This window comes from Halichoerus grypus, chromosome 5, assembly GCF_964656455.1.
Source record: "Halichoerus grypus chromosome 5, mHalGry1.hap1.1, whole genome shotgun sequence".
In the NCBI taxonomy this organism is placed as follows: domain Eukaryota; kingdom Metazoa; phylum Chordata; class Mammalia; order Carnivora; family Phocidae; genus Halichoerus; species Halichoerus grypus.
In genome coordinates this window covers 14954147-14970005 of record NC_135716.1, presented here as the reverse complement: position 1 = coordinate 14970005, position 15859 = coordinate 14954147, and the positions used below count along the sequence as shown (strand labels likewise).

Sequence of the window (15859 nt, the reverse complement as noted above, 5' to 3'; positions counted from 1 at the left end):
AATCCTTCAGCAATGTCCCCGTCTCCTCTTAGCTATCAGAAACATCCTTTTCATGTTATTTTTCCGATTATGTGAATGGCTTGCTTCTTGCAGCCTTAAAAACATCCTTGACATCTACAGTGGTGGAGTACCCCACTTTTGTACCCCCCTGATCAGCAATGTGATCACCTAGACCAACATTCTAAGAAAATCAACATAGTGTACATGAAGGAAACTATTCTCTATTCATTTAGTACTTGGTGCTTCCTGTCTGAGGACCTTCGTCTGGGGATATTTCTTTTATTTAACAGCAATAAGAATTATTAGCAGGTTGGCATTACCATTCTTACATGTCAGTGAAGAAACTGATGCCCAAGGAGTCAAGCAAGTTCGCAGAATTTTGTAGCTCCTTGTGGTGGAGTTGACACACAAACCCAGGTCTCTATGGACCCAGGGACAGCTCTCTCCACTTTTCACACATTTAATCCACTTAAAAAAGCAGTGTGTGTGCCTCATTCTTTCTACCTGTAAAATGAGAATGATGGCCAAGTTACTGTTCTACTTTTTTCTCATGGGAGTAAAGATTTATAAATGGGTTTGACATAACCAATACTTTTCCCCTAGAAATGAAGCCTGGTTTATTTTTGAGTACATTGTCCTCTCTTGACCTCTGTCACTTGCTCTTCAATGGTGATAAAGGAATCACCTGCTCATATAACTGCTATAGAGTGCCTGGTGTTAATATTTGAAGCATTCTTTTCACCATGGAGAACCAAGAACCCATGGTGCAGAATCAACAATTCCTTATTTTATTTCCCAGAAGTATCAGAATATATACCAGTAGGCTTTGCATGTAATTTGAGAAAGAGAAAAACCTAGAGAAGCCTGAGATAAACCTTTTTAAGGAAGCTACTATAGCTTTCTCCGCAGAGTGGTCTTAAGGTGGCAGCCTCTTAGAACATCTGGGTTAGCGGACGTCCTGAGCAATGGCCATGCTGGTTGGTCTTGCCTTCACAGCTCAGCCATATGCAGGTCAAGTGTCTGCCAAGGTGATAGCTGCCAAGTGGTCCATCAGCCAACCCTGATGGAAACCACTTCTTGACAGTGTTTTCTAAAAAGCAGTAGCCATATCATTCTTCCACTTTAGAGTGCCGTAGCTTTCAGAATGCTTTATTTCCTTCAAGAATCTAACATCTAGAGTGGTTAGAAAAAAAAAGTGTGGGGGTACAACTCTTCCTTATATTTTCCTATTGTTTGAAGTGATTGGTTCTCAACCTTGATGGTACATTAGAATATCCTGGGGAACTTTTAAATCAATCTCTGGGGCAGGGTCCCAGAGATTGATTTTTAAAAGCACCCCAGGCGATTCTAAAGTGCATTCAGAGTTGAGAACCATCTTTCCAGGTCCTCACAATTTATTCCCTCATTCACTCACCGTTTATTGCACACTTCCTCATGTCGGCTCAGAGCAAGGTGATGGTGTTGATGTTAAACGAGATTCTGCAATTGCCTCCAAAGACCATGCAGGTTAGTAATTCAATTCAATGGACATCAATTCAGCCAACATGTTTCAAGCTCTTATGCATGACAGGGATGATGCTAGATACAGAGGAGGCTGAGATGACGGCAAGTCCTGCTGTCTCGCTTTTGTATTCCAGTGGGTGGTATAATTAGATGAGGCAGAATTTGGTATTATTAATGTCTTACCTTTCTATAACACTTCACAGTAACACAAAGATTGTTCACCAACCTATATAACTTGAAGCTTACTCAATAATTCTTGAGATGTATGCAGCCAGCTATCATTATCTGAGGTTGAGAGAGGAGACCAACATGCCTTGCCAGGAAGAAGCGAGTCAGTCCTCACACCCATGTCTACAGACTCCGTGGTCAGTGTTTGCTGACTCATTCCATGCTATGCTGTGGGGCTCAGGAAGGAGTGGTTGGTTTTGATTGCCTGAGTGAGTGCAATTGCCCAAGGGTGTATTTGTGTATTTGTCTTGGGAGTTTGATTTTCGGGAGAGTGAGCAGAAGACCATTCCTGTCCACGCATTTCCCAAAATCCTTCCTCCATCCAGTCAAAGGCCTCTTCTAATGCTATCCTGATGCTCATATCCTTGTATAAGATTTCTTACTTTCACCAAATTTCTCTTTTCTCCAATGTTCTGGATGTCTATTGTCTTGAAGAGAAAACTGAAAATACTTAGTTCCATCAGGAGATCTGCTTGTCATAAGCTTCTGTCAATCATAGAAAGGTTTAATTAGGCGACTGAAAATTAGTCCAAATGTATATAAAGAAGAAGCCAGACAAGTCTCATTTTTAGAGATCTCCATTCTGTCAGCTAATAAAGTGTTAAGCCAAATGCCATCTGGATTGGGACTGGCACATAAGATGGTTGATGATGAACATGTTTTAAGAATTAACCTTATGGCTGATTTGGAAAGTTGTCTCTTAAGGGAGTGAAGTGTGGGTGAACATCCTCCTCATGTGCAGAATCAAAGTGATATTAACACCCTTCAGGGTCAATCAATATAGGTAGATATTCCTGGGCCACTGTTTTATTTCCACATAATAGCAGAGACTCCACTAAGTGATTGATTCCCAGAGGTCTCTGCATAGAAGACTTTGCTGCTGAAAACTTCACTGGGGACTGTGGAATTATCTATCCTTTCCTTAAAGGCTTGGCAATCTGAAATGATTAGGATTGTCCAGATTTAGGTGCAGTAGCCTAAGAGAAACACTAAAAAATTGGAGTACATCCAGGAGGAGACATTTATATGATGAGGAACCTGAACATCCTCCTAAAGAACAGCAACTGAGGAGCTGTAAAATTTTAGGTTGAGGAAGCAAAGATCCAGAAATGAGAATGGAAACATGAGAAATGTTCAAATATGCAAATATCTATTTGTGGAAGTGAGATTGTGTTCATTCCATCTGGCTCCAGAGAGAAGGACAATGACCAGGGGTGGTAGTGACAAGGTGGCAAATATCAACTTACCCTGATGTGGAAGAAGAACACTAGAATTACTCAGCAATAAAAGGAGTTGCTTCATAACCCTCCCCCCCCCTTTTTTTTTACAGATGTTCAGGAATACTACTTTGGGAAGTAGGAATTCCTCAAATGGGTAAGCAGTTGGTTTTAATGAACTTTCTTAGAAATATTCAACAGTTCTGGGTATCCACCTCAAGAAGGTTTAGTTCTCATGTCTCTAATTATATTTATCCCCCCACTGTCTGTGTCATTGAGCTTCACTCTGTCAAGTGAGGGAAACACTGGAGAGATGCTAAAAATCAGCCACAAGTGTGCAGTGGACAGGTAATCCATTACCCACACCGCTAGGTGTATAGAACATGTCACTAGTCCCTGTTAAATGAGCATATTTCCAATGTCAAATCACCTGTGTACCAGAGGGGGCAAACGGTCCCACACAACTTGATTCCAGTCTATCCGTCAAGCTCACTTGCTCCTAACCTCTCCCCCTTTACACTTGAGTCAGACTCAACTACTGAACAAACTCTTTATCACACCCTCATGCCTCTGCTTAAGCTATTCTATGTCCGAGAAATATTCCCTTATATTCCTGCCCTAACACCTTTATCTACCTCACCTGCCTGTCTGCTGGTCTTCCTTCAGGGTCATCTCAGATATCACTTTCCATAGAAAGTTGTCCCTAACCCCCAGGGATGTGTTCATTGCCCCTTGTCTGCTCCCAGAGTACCTCCTGCATCTCACTCCCCTCCCCTTACATTCCTGGCACACATCACTAATTAGTGATGGCACACTTTCTTGGCTGAGCCTGGATTCAACTTTAGAATCCTTTTAAAGGCATTCCAGGAAGCCACTACTAATGAACCAGAGCGGATGATCCAGATGAAACCTGCCTGCCAGTCCCAATTTAGGGCATGCCTCACTGATGACACTTTCTGTGTTGTATTGAAATAGTTCATGAAATTGCTTTTTATACAAGGCTGCAGTCATCATCAGGGGAATTGTTGTCATTTTTAGATTTAAAAAAAAATCCCCAATACCATGCATAGTGCTTGATATCGGTCTTCACAAAGAGCTCCTTGCTATAGAAGTGAATGGGGGTTTGGCTGGGAGAAGGTTGGGAGGGCAGAGGGGAGCTCTAGAACTCCTTCACAAACCAGTCTCAGTGTACCTGCCTGACGATTTCCCTGGGGCATTATTATCTTTGAATGAAGGATGGGGGGCGGCAGACACCATGACCTCTGCCTACCTGGAGGATGGGCTGGCAATACACCCTTGGTGTCCCTGTAGGTGCCTCTAAAACCCTTTCCTTCAAGGGCCTGAGGGATCCTCTGGCAGGAAGGCCTTTGAAGTCCTTTTTATTTATTTTATTTAATTTCTTTTTTAGAGAGAGAGAGCATGCAGGGGAGGAGTAGGGGGAGAGGGAGAGAGAGAATCTTAAGCAGACTCCACACCCAGCATGGGGTCGGATGTGGGGCTCGATCCCAGGACCCTGAGATCATCACCTAAGCCAAAACCAAGGGTCGGGTGCTTAACCAACTGAGTCACCCAAGGGCCCCTCCTTGTTTCTTTTTAAAGAGTGCTTCGGGGCTCCTGGATGGCTCAGTTGGTTAAGTATTCAACTCTTGGTTTTGGCTCAGGTTATGATGTCGGGGTCCTGGGATCAAGCCCCAAGTCCAGCTCCCCACTCACTGGGGAGTCTGCTTGAGGATTCTCTCTCTACCCTTCCCCCTGCTTGCACTCTCTCTCTCTTTTTCTCTCAAATAAATAAGTAAATCTTTGAAAAAAAAAAGAGAGCCCTTCAATATTCAGGCCCATGCCTGTCTCCTTTCACTGCCTCCACACAGAGCCCTACCTTTCTTTTTTTTAATTTTTTTTTTTTTTAAGATTTTATTTATTTGCGAGAGAGAGAATGAGAGACAGAGAGCATGAGAGGGAGGAGGGTCAGAGGGAGAAGCAGACTCCCTGCTGAGCAGGGAGCCCAATGCGGGACTCGATCCCGGGACTCCAGGATCATGACCTGAGCCGAAGGCAGTCGCTTAACCAACTGAGCCACCCAGGCGCCCAACCTTTCTTTTTTTTAGATTTTATTTAAATTCCAGTTAGTTACCAAACAGTGTAATATTAGTTTCAGGTGTACAATATAGTGATTCAACCCTTACATGCAACACCGGGTGCTCATCACAACAAGTGCTCTCCTTAATCTCCATTCACTAGTTCCCCCATCCCCTCACCCACCTCCCCTCTGGTAACCACCAGTTTGTTCTCTGTAGTTAAGAGTCTGTTTCTTGGTTTGCCTCTCTCTCTTTTTCCCCTATGATCATTTGTTTTATTTCTTAAATTCCACATATGAATGAAATCATATGGTATTTGCCTTTCTCTGACTGACTTATTTCGCTTAGCGTAATACTCTCTAGCTCCATCCATGTCCATGCAAGTGAGCCCTATCTTTCCATTTCAAAGTGCTCACTCCTTCCATGCAGAGAGCCCTTCAGACCTAGCTTACGGCAGCCATCTCTCCCCTGTGTGCCAGCCATCTAACCAGGGGGCGTCAGTTCAGCACTGGTCCACCTTGCGCTTGCCTTGCCTGCAGCCTCCTGTCCTCTCTCCATCGCCTCCTGTCCTCTCTCCATCGCCCCCTGACAGGAACACTTCTCTCCTTCTGCTCCGTGCGAGGAGCTTGGCTTCCAGGAACTCATCCTCAGAAGCTTCTGCTTCTGGGTCTCCAGCACTTCAGGAGCGTCAGTGAAGAGCAGAGCACGGGGACCGATTGCACAGGCACTGGAGGCAGACAGAAATGACTCTACCATTCGCCACCCACGTGATCTTGGCACCAAGACTTAGCTTCCTCATCTGTAAAAACAAGATTGTGAACTATTACGCCTGCCTCATATGATTTGGGGGAAGATTAAGTAATACTTGCCGTCCTCTTAGCAGACCCTGCCTTATAATAAGAGCTTACAAAATTTTGGAGTGAATAACTGAATGCCATAAGGGATCCCCAAACGAATCTAAACATAAAGATGATAGTGAGGTGGCTTTCACAAGGTTACGGCTGGGGCTTGGGGTGCTGGTAGGGGGCATGTGGTGGGAAGTAAGACTGGGCAGATGAGTAGGAACCAAGCTCAGGGAGGCCTTGAAGGGAAAGCTGAGTGGTTAGGACATTGTTATACTTTTGCTCTCTGGGTAGGAGAGAAAGGACACCAAGGACAGTCATTGATCAATGCCAGCCCACAAGCCCCCTCTACAGAAAGGGTGAGCCATCCTGGGGATTTATACGTGAACTGAGCAATTCTCCATTGGAGGAGGACCGTGATTTCGACCAGACTGCTTTGGTCTTAGCTGACAGGGAATCCTTTGAGGAGCCCTGAATTGGGCATGGAAATTCCTAACTTAGTCACTTTTTTGAAGGCCCCAAAGGCAGGTTTGGTAGCAGTTCCTTTATGCAGAGGCTGACATTGGAGCATAAGTTAAGCCACCAGATGCTCGTATCTGTTGGACTTCCATCACAGCCCGTCGGCAATTTCAACTTAAAGAAACAAAGACCAAAGCCTCGGATGTGGGGTGGACATGTGGGAAGGCCCATGGAGAGGAGAAGGGTTCCCCTGACTCTGCCCAGCTCCAGAGGAGCAATGGGGATCAAGGGTGGACATTTCAAGGGGGCTGGTGTAACTACTCGGTAGAGGAACTTCCAAGCTATCAGACAGTGGAAACTGCTGTTTTGCGAAGCATCCTGTTTTGTAGCAATGTTTTAAGACTGGCTGTCACTTGGTAGAAAGGGAGTCATCAGTGGTTCCTTCTTGAAGTAACACTTTAGATTAAATGAACTCTTACTTGGGAAGGAAGTTGGATAAAATGTATTTTCCTGAGACTTCATGAACTGCAACATACTTCATTTATTCAATACTCTTGGATGCTCTGAAAAAGAAGAGTCTCCCCAGTCTGCCCACCTATCTAAAGATCCTCGCCCCGTGGTCTGTATGGGAAGACCGTTCTCTCAGCTAACAGCAGGAACCATGTGCTTATTTATGTCTGAATCTCCAGCCCATAGGGCACTGCCTATTACTGGTTAGGTGTGCAATAAACGTTTGTTGAGTGAGTCTCAAATTAACTTTTTTGTATCTAGAATTATACACGGACTAGATACGCCTACTTGGAATGAAAAGCAGTGGCTAACATTTATCAATCTCTTATTCTTGCCCAGATGCCGGGCTTAATGCCTTACATACATTGTCTCATTCGAACCCTACAAACAACCCTAGGAAAAAGATCAAGCAGATATTACTATCACACTCTTTTTACTAATGAGGAAACTGAGGCACGCAGAGACTAAACAGCTCCCCCACAGCTACACAGAGAGCAATTAGATGATGCAGGATCAAAATTTAGATTGTGTGACTCCAAAGCCAGCAGAGTTCATCAGTGCACTCTACAGGGCGTGAGGGAGTGACCAGTAGCAATCATTAATAGGGCAGGATATGTGCAAAACCTAGCTAGCAGTTACTGAGTGCCTTCCTACATGCCAGACACGAAGTATTTGCTCACTTCATAATCCTCATTGCAGCTTCATAATGTAGGTACTATTACTGTGCTCATTTTATAGACAAGGCACAGGATCCAGGGTTTTCAGGTTCATCGGATCCTAAAGCTCATCCTTCCGATGTTATGTGGTCTTCTTCCCTCTTTTGTGAAACTGAAGAGGTGAATAATGAATCTTCTTCTGTAAAACGTATGCGTTGCTCTAAGAAAATTGTACTTGGATTTGACCTGGAACTGGATCTCAGCTCTGCAAATACTTTGTTCGGATAGTAACATTCCAGAATGCTTTCTGCTTGCCCACTGGCCATTGCTTAACTAAGCGTTTAGAGGAAGGATGGGAGGCGGCAAAGAAACTCATCATAAAGCCAGTATTGTGGGAAAAAAAGCTAAGAATTTAGGATCAAATGGAGATGGGTTTAGGGACTGGTTCACCAATTTCCTGGCTATAGGACCTTGCAGGCCATGTAACCTCAGTTTCATCATCTATAAAATGGGAATGGTAACTATACTCACCTCATAGTGCTGCTATAAAGAGTTAAAGCACCGAATTTCCTTCCCTTTCCTTGTCATCTTATCTTCCTTCTTTTCCTTTCCCTTCTCCCTCTTTCTGTTACTTTCCATTCTCCCCTTTCTTTTTCATTTTCTCATTGTTGTTCATAAAATTTTTTAAAAGATTTATTTACTTGAGAGAGAGCAAGAGCGAGAGAGCGTTTGTGGTGGGAGGAGGGGCAGAGGGAGAGGGAGAGAGAGAATCTCAAGCTGACTCCCCACTGAACACAGAGCCCGACACGGGGCTGGATCTCAAGACCCTGAGATCATGACCTGAGCTGAAATCAAGAGTCAGATGCTTAACCGACTGAGCCACCCAGGCGGCCCAGGTTGCTCACAAATTTTTAATGTGGATTTATTACTGCATACAAGATATCATTCATTCCTTTTTCATATTTTCACCTAATCAAAATCAACCATACTCCAGAAATAATGCCAAACCTTATAGTTGGATTGAACCCCAAAGCAGCAAACCACGTTCTAAGAAAGTCAGCGTGACTTTAACAGAAAGAGACAGAGCTCCCACTCCCCTTCCTTGGGTTATAGGATGTTTGAGATCAAAAGCCCTCTTGTTGAGAAAAGGGGCAAAGACTGATATGCTGAAGAGCATGCATGTGCCGGGGACAGCTGCTGAGTGTGCGGGCTCCCAGGGACAGCCAGGCCTGGAGGCATGCCGGCCAATAGGAGGAAGCCAAGAATTCACTGCACTAACCATGCACAGCACCTGGGCAGGGCACTCCTTGAGAAAGAAATCCTTCTCCCCTTGCCTGGGGATCCCTCTTGGGTGTTTTTAGGTGGAGTGTGTTGAATTGTACTTTAGAGAAGCAAAGCAGGAAGAGGATTAGCCATTTGCATCTCTTGTCCTTTTTCGCCCTCCCTCCGTGAGGGTGAGGACGTGTGCTGCCTCCTGCCGGGCATTGTGGGGAAGATTAATTAGCTAATATTGGTAAAGGGCCTTTGATGATGACTGCTAAGTGTTTGCACCGTGTAATTGCCATTTTTTCCAAGAAAATGTCCATATAGTTACTAATTAGGCATTGTTGAAGCACCTCATGCCCCATTATTTTACAGTTGTCTTGCGATTAACTGGCATCAGTACCATTTCAAATGACATTTATTGCCCATTTCCCTAGTTTAATTTTTGGAAATTTTATGGGAAGCCTGGGCATTGTTTCTTATTCACTGTAACTTGAATAATTAACAATGTAAATATGGCTTTGGGTGGCAATATTGCCAACAACAAGAGTTCTTTAGAGATTTTAATTAAGAACAATACACATTGTACTTCATGCGAAGGTTTATTACGGTGCCAGAACACTGTAAGTACCTCTTCCCCCTGGGCCTGTGGCTCATGTGTGAGTGTCTGTGCACGTGTGTATGCACACATGTGTATGTGTGTGTGCACACGTGTGTATGCACATGTGTGTGTTCACCAGTGTGCATGTGCGAATGTATGGTCTTCATGACCAGGAGTGTGATATGAGATACGAGGACAAGAGCAAAGTCCTCCTTTGGCTTAGTCTTCTTTAAGGCATAAACTAGAGAAACTGACTAATGAGCTTTTCTCCATTTCTTACTATAAGCTAGAGATCTGAGTTGGCTCAGATCAAGCATCATTTGTTAATGTCCACTGTGGTTTCAGGTATTGGGCTAGATGCGTTTCATGCTTTCTTCAAGCTTTACAAGAAGTCAGTGAGGTCTCTCATGTTGACAAAATGAAGGCTCAGGGAGGTTAAGAAAGGTTTCCAGGGTCACACAGCTATTAACAGATGAAGACAGGACTCTGAAGGACTCTGAAGTCTGGGCCCCTTCCATGCTCTCTCTCTCAAGCAAAATTGCTGAGCTTTCATTCTGGAAGTGAGCCTTGGTCACTCCAAAGGCCAACTTGTGCCTTCTCCAGGAAGGCTCTCATGGCTCACCTATTTGTATGTAACTTCTTTCTTGTATCTAATAGAACTTTCTATCATTTTTCATAATCTGTTTTATTTTAGCTATGTTCTGGGGTGGAAGGCAATATGATACAACTGTTAGGAAAGCATGGGCTTTGGGGGCACCTGGATTATATTTCTCCCTCTGCTTCTTCCTATGTGGGTCATCTTGAACAAGTTCTAGCACCTCCTAAGCTTCGTATTATTGTTGGAAGATGAGTGGAGAGCATGTATGGAAAGCTTAGAATGTTTCCTGGCATAGAGAATGCATACAGTACATAGTGGTTGGATGGATGGATGGGGGATGGGGGATGGGTGGATAAAAAATGTATAAATAAGTGAATGGATGGCAGAGACCATTATTCATTTGTATAATTACCTCCCCCAAATTCTGATCACTCAAGCTTGTATTTAGTATTCAATAAGATTTTAAAAAAATAAAGGAGAATCTCAAGAAGACTCCTTAGAAAGTTTAGTGTACCTGACTGGGGCCTAGACTGTCTGTCCCTGTGGTGGGAAAACTGGACGAAATCCTGATTATGATGAAGTATCCAACTCTTGACAGAAATTACCGCTAAGATCAGAATATGGTGACTACTAATGAACTGAAACATAGGGGTATGTTGTATTGTTTTTTTTTTTCACCCCATTTCATGTGTAGGGACAGAAGGACAGAGGCCAAGAGGAGGTCTGGACTTGAGATCTCAAGATTCTTCTAAGAATTCCAACCCCACCATGTGTAATTATCTATGTGACTCTTTGGCCTTTGTAGAACTGTCTGCCATAAGCAGTAACATTCATAGGAACTATCCACGAAATGGGCTCTGAAATGGAGATTTTCCTGTGGAAACTTAATGGGCAGGGGAGGCTTCTCTGTAAAGGCACCTGCCAGAGAGGGAGAGAAGCAGGACTGGGTTAGGGCGGCTGCCGCAAACCAGAAGCTGCTCCTCCGGGCATTTCTGGAGCTGTTGGTGGGGGCTGGGAAATGGGGAGGCCTCAGAGCTGCCCTGAATTGAGAAAGAGGGCTATGCTTTTGAACCCTTGTAGGTCATCCCCAGGAGAGGGCTGTCCCTTTGGGCAAGGCCAGGGCAGGGCAGTTCCTGGGGAGGAACTCAGCTGTGAGCACCCCACTCACCCAGTAGCTGCAGGAATGGGTTTCTCGGGGCACCTGGGTGGCTCAGTCATTAAACATCTGCCTTCGGCTCAGGTCATGATCCCAGGGTCCTGGGATCGAGCCCCGCATCGGGCTCCTTGCTCCGCGGGAAGCCTACTTCTCCCTCTCCCACTCCCCCTGCTTGTGTTCCCTCTCTTGCTGTGTCTTTCTGTCAAATAAATAAATGAAATCTTTAAAAAAAAAAAAAAAAAAAGGAATGGGTTTCTCAGTCCTGGGAGGGAGGACTCTGGGTGGAACACTACGGCATCCACCGCAGTGAAGTGGGTGTGAACTCAGCATGTCTTTCCCCTTATGACTGCATCATGATGCTTTTCCCCTGCCACTCAATGCTTATTATCATTTCACTTTACTGCTGCAGGTAGAGTTTCTGAGTTAAGTAACTGCCCCAGTGACATACTAAGAGAGTGTAGGGTCCATCATATGCCACCAAAGCCCATGCACACTCCCTAGGACCATGTGTCTGCCTACTTTGACAGCAAGCGAAAAGTCACGCATAGCTTGCTAAACTATTCAACACTCAGTTGCTTGCTGAAACTTATGAAAAGATTGAAGGATACTCTGTGTTTATGTGTGTGTGTGAGAGAGAGAGAGAGCAAGAGCGAGAAACGTTTCAGAGCAAGCAGAAATTTGGCTGTTTCTTCAACGTGCTTACATCACTCAGGATTTTAGAGGAAGAGAAGGCCATTACAGCATGCTTCACATTGAGAAGATTATGAGTCAGGTCTTACTGCTTATAAATAGAACTCCATGTAATCAAACCTAACATATTTTTTTTTGAGTTGCATTCATTAATTCCCTATTATTTTGGGAATTATTTATTGCACATCTATGATGTACTCGCTAGGGACACGCAGGTAAACAGAGCTCAGAGGTTGGTGGTGACAGCTTGTGTTGGTCCTGGGCTCCCATACTGCAAAAGGATTCTGCCACCATGGTGGCCCAGGGAATACAAACAGGCAGAAAATCATCTCCAAAACTTCAGTCTGTTCCACCATCCCCAATCCGAGGTGGAGACTGCAAGAGGAAGGGAAAGATGGAGAAGCTTTAGGGAAACGAGCATGTTTACTCCAGCCTTGAAATGTCCTATAGCCTGAGAAGCTGTGAATGTTCAAGGGGCCGTCTCTGCCAGAGTAAGCCCCTGCGGGGTTGACTGGCGTAATCAGCAACCTGTACGCTTACAGATGCCAGTTTCAGGGCTGCATGAGCTCATGGGGGCCCAGCAGCTAATGTGAGGACTAGCTCAGGCATGCATCCTTGCCCCTTACTGCCCGTGCCTGCTGGGAAAGGCAGGCCTTCAGCTTGCCATTCCTTTTTACGAAATATTTGCTCTTACCTGTCCAGGCCTTGCCAGGGTCTGTGAGTCTCCAACAGGCACACATGCTTCTTGGCGCCTCTTCCAACGAAATGTGAGAGCAGAGTTCGGCTGGTCACTCGGCTCAAGGCAGAATGAAGTGGGCTTGAGTTCCAGTTCCACTGCTTGCTGGCAGCTGGTGGGCTACTTCACTAGTCTGGGCGTTGGTTGCTCCATCATCTGCAGAATGGCTTAGCCATCCCATGCTGTGAGGATCAAATGGGAGAAAGCTGTAGCTCCAAACGAATGGCTGAATTCACATTAAATGGTCACTTTTAGACATATACCAAAGGCTGAGTATGGTGCTGGAAACATTTCTATCTACGTTATCTTCAGAATCATTGGACACCACAGTCGCCTTCTGTGAATTTGAAGAAATGGCACTCATAGAGATGATTTAACTTGCTGGAGGTTGCCCAGCTATTAAGCCTATGCGGGTTCCAGATATCTCGTTTTGCAGAGATTAGAGAGGGTCGCAGAGGGGTCAAGGTAGTGCTTGCCCCGCAGGTGATGGCACTAGATGCTGTCTAACTCAGCTGCTGACCCCCAGGTTCAATGATCTGGTGGCCTGGTGAGGACCCCTGCTGGCCGAATTGTGTGGGCTGGTGTGAACACCAGTGAGGTTGCAGGTTGGGAGGAAGAGGACAAAGGAGCGGAGTTTCATTATTTGTTTAGTCAACTCATCAGGTGTATTGGGTGCTCCTCATTTCATGCCACTGCTTTGTTGATGTCCTTTGCACAAAGATCACGATACTCTCCGATGCTGCTTGGCTTGCCTCTGTTTCCTGTTGCCGCCTCACCTCCCCCAGACCCTGCTCCCTCGGGCTTTCACACCGGCAGCTTCAGGGTCCACTCCCTCTGGCCTTTGCGAGTGATGCTGCTTCGCTCTGTGGCTCTTGTGTCATCTTTTCATCCTTCAGCTCTCAGCCAAGCACCTTTTTCTCGAGGCAGGTGATCCTGCTGCCCTGGGGCCAGCTCAGCGTCCCTTGTGCATCACTAATACAGCCCTGTCTTCCTTTCCTTCAGAGCACTTCACTCGCTCTGCGGCTATCCATTCTCTGATGGATTCACGGATTAATATTTGTCTTTCCTTCTACACTGGAAGCTCCAGAAGAGCAGGGGCAGTCTAACATGGCTGGTGCAGACCTTCTGACCACAGACCACCTACCATGTGAATACTCTTTAAATCCCAGTCAGTCTCCAATCTGTGAAATTAGTGTATGGTAGGTGTTAAATAAATATTTGTGGTTCACTCTCAAAACACTGTCTTCCATTCTTTCAGAACACGAATTCAGTTCCTACCTGTATATTCCTTAATGGGTCAAATGACTAATAAGGAATGAATGGGAGAAGGAAGGACTGGGTGTCATTGGGACCTACCATGCACTCAACTGTTTGCAAGGCTTGCACTGCAATGCGCACCTGTTATATGTTGTGGGGTTTCAACCTTTGGAGGAGAATTTGAGGGCTTATCCAACCAGGAGCTGGTGTCCACAGTAAAAGCGATTCTTTGTGTAATGTTGGGGCAGGGGGCACAGACTTTGGAACCAGACTGCCTGGATCTAAAGCCTGACTCCACCACTTATTAGCTACATGAATTTAAGTGAGTTACTTAACCCACCTTTGAGTCAGTTTTGCCATCTGTAAAATGGGTTAATAATAGTACTTATGTTGTAGGGTTGTTGTGAGGACTGGGTATTTTAATACTTGTTTTGTGACATTTTTAGAATAGCTCCTGACACAGGGTACATGCTATCTAAGTGCTAGCTATTGTTTTATTTGTTTAAGAGGTAGATCATGTTATGCCTTCTTGGGTGCTAGCCCTTCTAGCCACTTCCTTCCTGCTTCTGCCTCCCTTCTGACTTGAGTTGCTAAAATCTGATCATTTCCTGAGCCTAGCTGATGATGACAATTTTTTTTTCTCTGTGATTTCAATTGAAAAAGAAAATTTCCTTCCAATTTTGATTTCAATTTCAAAACTAAAATTTCAATGTCAAATTCAATTTCAATTTCAATGTGATTTTTTTAAAATACTTTATTTGACAGAGAGAGACACAGCAAGAGAGGGAACACAAGCAGGGGGAGTGGGAGAGGGAGAAGCAGGTTTCCCACGGAGCAGGGAGCCCGATGCGGGGCTCGATCCCAGGACCCTGGGATCATGACCTGAGCCGAAGGCAGATGCTTAACGACTGAGCCACCCAGGTGCCCTCAATGTGATTTTTAAAAAAGATTTTGTTTATTTATTTGAGAGAGAGAGAGTGAGAGCGATAGAGAGAGAGAGCATGAGCATTGGGGAGGGGCAGAGGGAGAGGGAGAAGCAGGCTCCCTGCTGATCGTGGAGCCTGATGCGGGACTCAATCCCAGGACCCTGGGATCATGCCCCAAGCTGAAGGCAGACGCTTAACCGACTGAGCCACCCAGGGGCCCTCAATATGATTTTCTTTGAAATTTTTCCACTGGTAGAAAATGGACCTGTAGTCCCACCTAAACCTCAGTTCTGCCCCAAGAAAATTTGGTTCAGTGGATTTAATCAACTGGACGGAACAGTGTTGGGAGGTGAGCAAGCTTGAGAAAGATGGCTTTTGCCAGCGTGGGTGGATGCAGTTCAGTTCCACTGAGCTAAGTGGGGCTGCCTAAGTTCCAGTGTTTGCTTTTGTGTGCATCACCGCTCCCCTTTCTCACCTCTTATCGGACTCTTGGCTAGCAAGCTGATGTGGAAAGAAAAAGAATGTTCATGAAATGCCTTTGTAAGACGGTCTGCCAGGGCAATTTAAAAACATAATTAGTTATTAAGGTTCACTAAAATTATAGAGGGTTGAAACTTTAAAGTCTGATCTAGCTAAGGCCAAAAACATTGGCTGTGGGGAGGACAAAAACCACAGTCCAGAGATGTGACTTGCACCCAGGTTCCAACACTTATGGCTTTGGTGGCCTTGTGGGAGTTCCTTCCTGCCTCTCCTCCTCCTCATCTGTTAAAGGAAACACTTCAATCATCTATTCACTAAATATTTACTGAGATCCTGCTATGTTTCAGACACTGCTGGACTAGATGAGCTTGTAGATGTTTTAAATCTGAACCGTCTGTGAAGGCCATCTGCAAAACCTCGTATATGCTGAACTGGGGAGCAGGAGCATGATGTTGTTTTATTATTTATTATTTATTTATTAATAAATAATTAATTTGTTTTATTTTTTATTTTATTTTATTTTATTATTTATTTATTTTTTGTTGTTTTGTTATTTATTTATTTTTTGATTAACATATAATGTATTATTTGTTTCAGGGGTACAGGTCTGTGATTCATCAGTCTTATACAATTCACAGCACTCACCATAGCACATACCCTCC

General features: G+C 44.7%; 1 long non-coding RNA gene across 1 annotated transcript in view; it reads left to right on the top strand.

Annotated features, from left to right (window-relative positions):
* Nucleotides 1-3066: 3066 nt before the first annotated feature.
* Nucleotides 3067-15859, top strand: part of LOC118542441 (uncharacterized) — a 52895-nt gene continuing 40102 nt past the window's right edge. Inside the window, exon 1 of the long non-coding RNA XR_013447695.1 lies at nucleotides 3067-3105. This is a non-coding gene — a long non-coding RNA (uncharacterized LOC118542441). The remainder of the gene's footprint in view (nucleotides 3106-15859) is intronic.